The sequence below is a fragment of the Haematobia irritans genome, chromosome 2, assembly GCF_050003625.1.
Source record: "Haematobia irritans isolate KBUSLIRL chromosome 2, ASM5000362v1, whole genome shotgun sequence".
Classification (NCBI taxonomy): domain Eukaryota; kingdom Metazoa; phylum Arthropoda; class Insecta; order Diptera; family Muscidae; genus Haematobia; species Haematobia irritans.
The window spans coordinates 180326627-180336726 of NC_134398.1; positions in this window are offsets into that span (position 1 = coordinate 180326627).

Consider the following 10100-nt stretch of genomic DNA (forward strand, 5'->3'; position numbering starts at 1 on the left):
GGGCTGCCCCTATATCTAACAAAATCTAACCTTCCTTAAATAGATAAGCTTATCACTCTGATAAAACATTATAGCTGGTTCCATAAATTTCTTCTTCTGATTTTGGTATTCATTCCGAGCCAAAGAAGAGGGTAATTGAATATGGTGTCTTTGGCAATATTCCTCAAGGCCGGCCTCTGAGCCGATCTAGCCATATCCATCTGTCGGTCCTTCTGTGAACACATTTTTGTAATCAAAGCCTAGGTCGCAATTTAAGTCCAATGGACTTCAAATTTGACACAAGTATGTATTTTGGGTCAGAATAGAACCCTAGTGATTTTGGAAGAAATCGGTTAAGTTTTAGATATAGCTCCATGGCCCCAGAAGCCATAGTTTTGCCCTAATTTGCTTTAAATTTTACACAGGGAGTAGAATTAATATTGTAGTTATGCATACCAAATTTGGTTGAAATCGGTTCAGATTTAGATATAGCTCCTATATGTTATATCTTTCCCCCGATATGCACTTATATGGCCCCAGAAGCCAGAGTTTTGCCCTAATTTGCTTTAAATTATACAAAGGGAAAAGAATTAATATTGTAGCTATGCATGCCAAATTTTGTTGAAATCCGTTCAGATTAAGATATAGCTATATATATCTTTCGCCCTACATGAACTCCTATAGTCCCAGAAGCCAGAAGTTTGCCCTAATTTGCTTTAAATTTTGCACAGGGAGATTTTCCTTACTTCTTTTTTAACAACATTGTGTTCCACCACAGAGCATCAACCGCCTTAAATTTAAAGTCTATAAAATTTTTAGAATTCTAACAAATTTTGGGCAGGTCATATTTAAATATATGTGTATGGAACATAAACCTTTTTATGTAGCACCCAACACATTGGACGAGTTTGATAGGGTATAATATAGTCGGCCCGCCCGACTTTATACTTTCCTTACTTGTTTTTTTTTGGAGTTTCCTTGAAACTAAGGTCGATTTCGTTTTGCAAAAGATATGTTGCCTTGGTGTTACATTAATTTTTCCCGCATTGTATTTTCGTCCAAATGATAGTGTCATTCCAATATTATTATACCCTCCACCATAGGATGGAGGTATATTAACTTTGTCATTACGTTTGTAACACATCGAAATATTGCTCTAAGACGGCATAAAGTATATATATTCAGGGTCGTGGTGAAATTCTGAGTCGATCTGAGCATGTCCGTCTGTTGAAATCACGCTAACTTCCGAACGAAACAAGCTATCGACTTGAAACTTGGCACAAGTAGTTGTTATTGATGTCCGTCGGACGGTATTGCAAATTGGCCATATCGGTCCACTTTTACGTATAGCCCCCATATAAACGGACCCCCAAATTTGGCTTGTAGACCCTCTAAGAGAAGCAAATTTCATCAGATTCGACTGAAATTTGGTACATGGTGTTAGTATATAGTCTCTAACAACTATGCAAAAATTGGTCCACATCGGCCCATAATTATATTTAGCCCCCATATAAACCGATCCCCCGATTTGGCTTGCGGAGCCTCTAAGAGAAGCAAATTTCATCCGATGCGGCTGAAATTTGGTACATGGTGTTAGTATATGGTCTCTAATGACCATGCGAAAATTTGTCCACATCGGTGCATAATTATACATAGCCCCCATATAAACCGATCACCAGATTTGACGTCCGGAGCCTCTTGGAAGACCAAAATTCATCTGATTCAGGCGATATTTGGTACGTGGTGTTAATATATGGCCTCAAACACCTATTCAAAAATTGGTGGAAATCGCTCCATAATTATATATAGACCCCATATAAACCGATCCTCAGATTTGACCCTCGGTGCCTTTTGGAGAAGCAAAATTCATCCGATCTGGTTGAAATTTGGTACGTGGTGGTAGTATATAATATTTAACAACCATGCCAAAAGTGGTCCATATCAGTCCATAATCATATATAGCCCCCATATAAACCGATCCCGAGATTTGGCTTGCGGAGCCTCTAAGAGAAGCAAATTTTATCCGATCGGGCTGAAATTTGGTACATGGTGTTAGTATATGGTTTCTAATAACCATGCAAAAATTGGTCCACATCGGTCAATAATTATATATAGCCGCCATATAAACCGATCACCAGATTTGACCTCCGGAGCCTCTTGGAAGACCAAAATTCATCTGATTCGGTTTAAATTTGGTACATGGTGTTAATATATGGCATCAAACACCAATGCAAAAATTGGTCGAAATCGGTCCATGATTATATATAGCCCCCATATAAACCGATCCCCAGATTTAACCTCCGGAGCCCCTTGGAAGAGCAAAATTCAACCGATTCGGTTGAAATTTGGTACGTGATGTTAGTATATGGTATCCAACAACCATGCCAAAAGTGGTCCATATCAGGCCATAATCATATATAGGGAGCCACCGTGGTGCAATGGTTAGCATGCCCGCCTTGCATACACAAGGTCGTGGGTTCGATTCCTGCTTCGACCGAACATCAGAAATTTTTCAGGAGTGGATTATCCCATCAGTAATGCTGGTGACATTTCTGAGGGTTTCAAAGCTTCTCTAAGTGGTTTCACTCCAATGTGGAACGCCGTTCGATCTCGGCTATAAAAAGGATGTCCCTTGTCATTGAGCTTAACATCGAATCGGGCAGCACTCAGTGATAAGAGAGAAGTTCACCAATGTGGTATCACAATGGACTGAATAGTCTAAGTGAGCCTGATACTTCGGGCTGCCACCAAACCTAACCTAACCATAATCATATATAGCCCCCATATAAACCGATCCCGAGATTTGGTTTTGGAGCCACTTGGAGGAGCAAATTTCATCCGAGTCAGTTGAAATTTGGACATTGTGCTAGTATATGGCCGTTAACAACCATGCCTAACTTGGTCCATATCGGACATACAGTTATATATAGCCCTCAAATAAATCGATCCCCAATCACACAAAAATTGGTCCATATCAAGTTCATAATTGTATATAGCCCCATATTTCAATTCTGGCTCCCTACGTATCGAGCAAAAGTCCATATCGATTCGTAATTATTTGTAGACTTACCTACACATACCTTTTTTGTCTAATATATACCATGTATGGAGTAACCCACAATTTAGAAAATGATTTAAGATACCACAACCCAAGAAATTCGATTGTGGATGACAGTCGTTCGTAGAAGTTTCTACGCTATCCATGGTGGAGGGTACATAAGATTCGGCCTGGCCGAACTTACGGCCATATATACTTGTTGTTATTTCATAATATTGTGAAGGATGCAGAATGCAAAATTTATGACAGTGTTCCTTCGTATATTACAGTCAATTGCGAGAATGATACGCATCATATTAGGGGCTCCTACTTGTGGACCCAAAGTATCTCTAGATTTCTAATGGCAGGCATATCAGAGAAAAATAAAGGTTTCGCGAAGCCCAAGAACTTATATCGGGAGATCGGTCTATAAAGAGGCTGCACTGAAAAAAAAGTGAACGCACCAGGAAAAAACTTTCGGTTAATTTTAGAAAGTTTTGAATAATTGTAGAAAATTTTAACTAAACAGTATTACAAACGTTGGCATCACGCCGATGTCATAAAAATAAGTAAATATTTTTCGAAAGATTTAAGAAAATTTATTAGACATAACTAAGTTTTTTCACTTGTTAAAGAAAATTTTGTAGTTTGAAGGAAAAACTTGGAGCTCAAGATTGCAAGAATGTCTTTAGTGACATACGGAGTTCATGATGGACGCATTTTTGGTAAAATTTACAAATATAAAGAAATTCTGAACTATTTTGTGGAAAACACGAATTTAGTTAATCTTTATGCTTCATTTGAGTATATTTTTTTCCTCGGTTTTAGTTAATTTAACTAACGTACACAAAAAATTATTAGAGTAAAGGAAACTTTTACCAAACATAATAATTCCATGAACTAAAATAAAGTTAAATTGGCTTTAGTGAAATAGAGAGTTCACTTTTTTTTTGAGTGTGAACCAAAAACATAGACCGATACCAAAGAGACTGTACATATCCTATGTCTAGATTTCAAATTTCAAACAAATCCGATAATAATTGCGGTATATAGAAGTCCAAACAAACCTATTTGTGGACCAAAAATACCCCTACACTGTAATTTTTATCCGATATAAAGCGTTCTCCCAAATAAAATCGGGAAATCGGTTAATGTGGTGGCTATAGTTATACCCCCATCACCATCCAACAATGGTTGGAAAAAAATTTTATATCCAAAGATTTTAAGCTACATTGCTTTTTACCTTTAAAAAACGATCATAATCTTCCCTATATAATCATTCATTCATCTCTTTTGAAACCCATGGGCGAAAAAGGTGGACCTGAACATATGTAGGAATAAAAAAAATGAAACATTAAACTGTTTACTAAGGACAACACAAATTAGGGGGCCGATGATGATTAAACATTTTCATTATTTTATATTGTTACTTAAAAAGCTCATAAACACATGCACGCACGCACAAGCACACATACATATGCTGCAAATACACACTGCCATATATTTTTGAACGCATATGTGACAGTGTTAAGCTTAAGCGCCTACATACGACATCATCATCTACGCTGCTCTGCTAAATGAATTGTTTCGACCCAGACATATTCATGGGTGTTATTGTGAGTTCTGCAGAGTCCTTGCACATGATTCGGCCTCCATCCTTAATAAGATTACATTTTGGTTTATATGGGGATTTTAAACAGCTTCTATTAAAATTTTGAAAAGAGATTAGAAACAATAAAAGGATTGTACAACATTTTGTTAATTTAATCACTTAATATTTTTTATGTTACGCACACACACTCACGCATGCAATATGCGTATATGAGAGTGGGTCGAGTATGTTGTGGGGGAATGTCACATGTTATCTTATCTTATCCAATTACACCTAAAGTCAAATTTAGCACAATTCTTAAACCATAAATATTTAGCCTACCAAAGTTAGTATACTTGTCACCGTAGGATGACGAGTATACTAACTTTGTCATTCCGTTTGTAACACATCGAAAAAGGAACACAAGACAATAAAGGAACAGTCCATTAACATGAAAAGATATTGCAACATAAAAATCCAGTTAAACGTGTGTACAATTATAATTTTTATACCCTGCGCCACACTGTGGAACAGGGTATTATAAGTTAGTGCATATGTTTGCAACACCCAGAAGGAGACGAGATAGACTCATGGTGTCTTTGGCACAAATGCTCTGGGTGGGCTCCTGAGTCGATATAGCCATGTCCGTCTGTCCGTGAACACATTTTTGTAATCAAAGTCTAGGTCGCAGTTTTAGTCCAATCGACTTCAAATGTGGCACAAGTATGTCTTTTTGCCTTAGAATAGAACCCTATTGATTTTGGAAGAAATCGGTTCAGATTTATATATACCTACCATATATATATATTTCGCCCGATGTGGACTTATATGGCCCCAGAAGCCAGAGTTTTACCCTAATTTGCGTAAAATTTTGCACAAGAAGAACAATTAGTACTATAGTCAAGTGAGTCAAATTTTATTGAAATCGGTTCAGATTTAGATATAGCTCCCATAGATATCTTTCGCCCGATATGGACTAATACGGTCCCAGAAGCCAGAGTTTTATCGCAAGTTGGTTGAAATTTTGCACTAGGAGTACAATTAGTAGCGTAGTCAAGTGTGCCAAATTTTATCGAAATCGGTTCAGATTTAGATATAGCTCCCATATATATCATTCGCCCGATTTACACTCATATGACCACAGTGGCCAATCTCTTACTCCGATTTAATTGAAATTTTGCACAGTGAGTAGAATTAGCATTGTGGCTATGCGTGCCACATTTGTTTGAAATCGGTTCAGATTTAGATATATCTCCCATATATAGCTTTCGCCCGATTTACACTCATATGACCACAGAGGCCAATTTTTAACTCCGATTTAGTTGAAATTTTGCACAGGGAGTAGAATTAGCATCGTTGCTATGCGTGCCAAATTTGGTTGAAATCAGTTCAGATTTAGATATTGCTCCCATATATATGTTTTTCTGAATTCGACAAAAATGGTCAAAATACCAAATTTTTCCTTGTAAAATCGCCACTGCTTAGTCGAAAAGTTGTAAAAATGACTCTAATTGCCCTAAACTTCTAATACATATATTTCAAATTAGCCACCTTGTGTAAATGAACTACGAGTTTGGGAGAATACTGGATTGCAATTTCTTTGGTTAAAATTGTTTGCTGAAACCATAATACCAGCCGAACGTTTAGCCTTTCTTACCTATTAAATTCCTAAATATTCCATACAATTTAAAATATTTTTTCCAACATCAGCATTTTGCATTCGTTGACATTTTTCCCCCTCCCATCCGCAGCAGAACCCATAAACTTTCGAACTACGACTTTTTGTGCAACATCTGCAGTGTGGTTGTTGCTGCTGCGTTGAGCACAACTTAAAGTGACATTAATTTCGAAAATACACAATTTTGATTAAAACTCTCTAAACTTGTTTGCATTTATTAATTATTCAGTATGCGACACTAAAACTTTTGTTCCATTTTGTGTTGTTCACAAAACATTTTAATTCACATACACACACAGCCGCATCCACCCACACACAGCTGCATGTCAACATAATTGCTTGATTATGCGAGAGACTTAAACTTTGTGTATGAGAGTTGTATAGTGATAACTGCAATGCAAAATGGAATAATTGCAAATTCTCCAAATGTCTTAGTATTCGCGACAATTTTGAAAAAAAAAAAAATCAAAAGTGGAAGGCTACATTGTAGCTTATACAAAAAGTTACCAATATCACACAGACAAATTCACAAAGAAATATTATTTGTCAAAATATAATTTTTTAATTCATATTCAACTGATGCAATTCAGTTGAAATAGTGGACATCCCATGTTAAATTAATCGCTTCTCCGCCAGTTTTTCACCAATTTCCGATCAAAAAGAATATTTTCACTACTTTTTAGGCAACGCTTTTTTTTTGCTAGGGGTCTAGAAGCCCAAGCATGATTCCAAAACAAACAGACGGACATACTTAGATCTTCTTAGAATTTCTCCGTCATCACGAATAATTTTAAAGGCACAACTTCAAAAGCACTTCCAAAAATGTCCTACCAAAGATGTTCTTTAGATTAACTACACAGGAAGTTATTTTAATTCAATTTTTATACCCACCACCATAGAATGGTGACGGGGGTATAATAAGTTTGTCATTCCGTTTGTAACACATCGAAATATCGATTTCCGACTATATAAAGTATATATATTCTTGATCAGGGAGAAATTCTAAGACGATATAACGATGTCCGTCTGTCCGTCTGTCTGTCTGTCTGTCTGTCTGTCTGTCTGTTGTAATCACGCTACAGTCTTCAATAATGAAGCAATCGTGCTGTAATTTTGCACAAACTCGTCTTTTGTCTGCAGGCAGGTCAAGTTCGAAGATGGGCTATATCGGTCCAGGTTTTGATATAGTCCCCATATAAACCGACCTCCCTATTTGGGGTCTTGGGCTTATAGAAATCGTAGATTTTATCCAATTTACCTGAAATTTGAAATCTAGAGGTATTTTATGACCATAAAGAGGTGTGCCGAAAATGGTGAGTATTGGTCCATGTTTTGGTATAGCCCCCATATAGACCGATCTCCCGATTTTATTTCTTGGGCTTATAGAAACCGCAGTTTTTATTCAATTTACCTGAAATTGGAAATCTAGAGGTATTGTAGGACCGCAAACACGTGTACCAAAAATTGTGAGTATCGGTCCATATTTTGATATAGCCCCCATATAGACCGATCTCCCGATTTTACTTCTTGGGCTTATAGAAACCGCAGTTTTCATTCAATTTACCTGAAATTGGAAATCTAGAGGTATTGTAGGAACACAAATACGTGTGCCAAAAATTGTGAGTATCGGTCCATATTTTGATATAGCCCCCATATAGACCGATCTCCCGATTTTACTTCTTGGGCTTATAGAAACCGCAGTTTTTATTCAATTTACCTGAAATTGGAAATCTAGAGGTATTGTAGGAACACAAATACGTGTGCCAAAAATTGTGAGTATCGGTCCATATTTTGATATAGCCCCCATTTAGACCGATCTCCCGATTTTACTTCTTGGGCTTATAGAAACCGCAGTTTTTATTCAATTTACCTGAAATTGGAAATCTAGTGGTATTGTAGGACCACAAATACGTGTGCCAAAAATTGTGAGTATCGGTCCATGTTTTGGTACGGTCCCCATATAAAACGACCTCCCGATTTGGGGTCTTGGGCTTATAGAAACAGTAGTTTTTATCCAATTTGTCTGAAATTCGAAATCTAGAGGTATTTTAGGACCATAAAGAGGTGTGCCGAAAATGGTGAGTATCGGTTCATATTTTGGTATAGCCCCCATATAGACCGATTTCCTGATTTTACTTCTTGGGCTTCTAGAATCCGAAGTTTTTATCCTATTTGCCTGAAATTGGAAATCTAGAGATATTTTCGAGTCATAAAGAGGTGTGCCGAAAACGGTGAGTATCGGTCCATATTTTAGTATAGCCCCCATAAGAACGATCTCCCGATTTAACTGCTTGGGTTTCTAGAAACCGTAGTTTTTATCTGATTTGCCTGAAATTGTAAATATTCTGGTATTTTAGGCTCACAAAAACGTGTATCGGATTAAGTTTTTATCGGTCCATTTGATAATGCCTCCATATAGACCGACTTTACTTCTTGAGGGTGTAGAAGGCGCACTGATCATAAAAATTGCTTGAAACTCAATGTAAAATTTCCAGATTTTACTTCTACAGATTTAAGATTTCAAATCAAGACATTATTTTATAATTTTCTTGCACACTTACAAGAGATGTTAATGATTCCTCTAAAACTTAAACAAAAATGGTTCTTATAAATCCAGAATCTGATATAGTCCTCATAGGTGAAATCTTTAAATTTATCTTCGGGAAGTGTCCTCAAGTCCTCAAGCCTTCCTGAAATTTCAAAGGAAACCATAATATTTGGTTCATGGTGGTGGGTATTTAAGATTCGGCCCGGCCGAACTTACTGCTGTATATACTTGTTTTTAACTCTCTTTTTTCATATTTTTAATGGGTACCTATCAATGAAGGAGCTTCCCAAAAAGTAGTTTGGATTCCCAATTTGTGATGCGGAAGTAGTGCAAACTTGGATCATCTCCAATGAATTTTACATGGGCTTGTCATAGGACGGAATTACTCCATTTTGGGATCTTTTGCATTGCTTTAGAATTTGTGCCTTGGAAGTTCATTTGGATGAAGAATTTCAAAAACTAAAAAAAATTTTTCAATTTCACTTTTTATTTTTTTATTATCTACTTTTTACAAATTGAAAAACTTCTTCGCTTCTACTGGGATTTGAATCTGGCTCTATTGACACCATAACAGAATGCCTTAGCACACTCAGCCACAAACGCCATTGAACACGATGGATCAAAAAGTTTATTCAAATGTTTGCCAACAGCGCTATTTGTTTTATTAAATATTTTTCTAAAAAAAATATTTTTATTATCTACATCGTTTTTATTTTGTTTCTTTTTGGCATATATTTCTGTATAGATTTTTTTAAGTCAAACGGCACAGGCTGAAATCCCAGCTGGTTTGATTTTTTTATTTTTAATATTTTCTAAATTTTTATTGGTTTTATATCCTATTTTGAGAAATTTAATTGTCCAAAACTTATATTTTCACTTAAAAGGGCCTAATTCTAAGACTTGTCTAAAATGACTGTATCGAAAGTGTAAAAAATCGATAGGGGGTCCCACGATGCGCTTTAAAAGAAATGTTTGTGGACTCGTCCAAAAGGACTGAAAAAAATGATGGGGGATTGTGGGATGCGGTTTAAAAGAAATGTTTGTGGAACAACTTCCAATTTGTTATACCCTCCACCATAGAATGGGGGGTATATTAACTTTGTCATTCCGTTTGTAACACATCGAAATATTGCTCTAAGACCCCATAAAGTATATATATTCTGGGTCGTGGTGAAATTCTGAGTCGATCTGAAAATGTCCGTCCGTCCGTCCGTCTGTTGAAATCACGCTAACTTCCGAACGAAACAAGCTATCGACTTGAAACTTG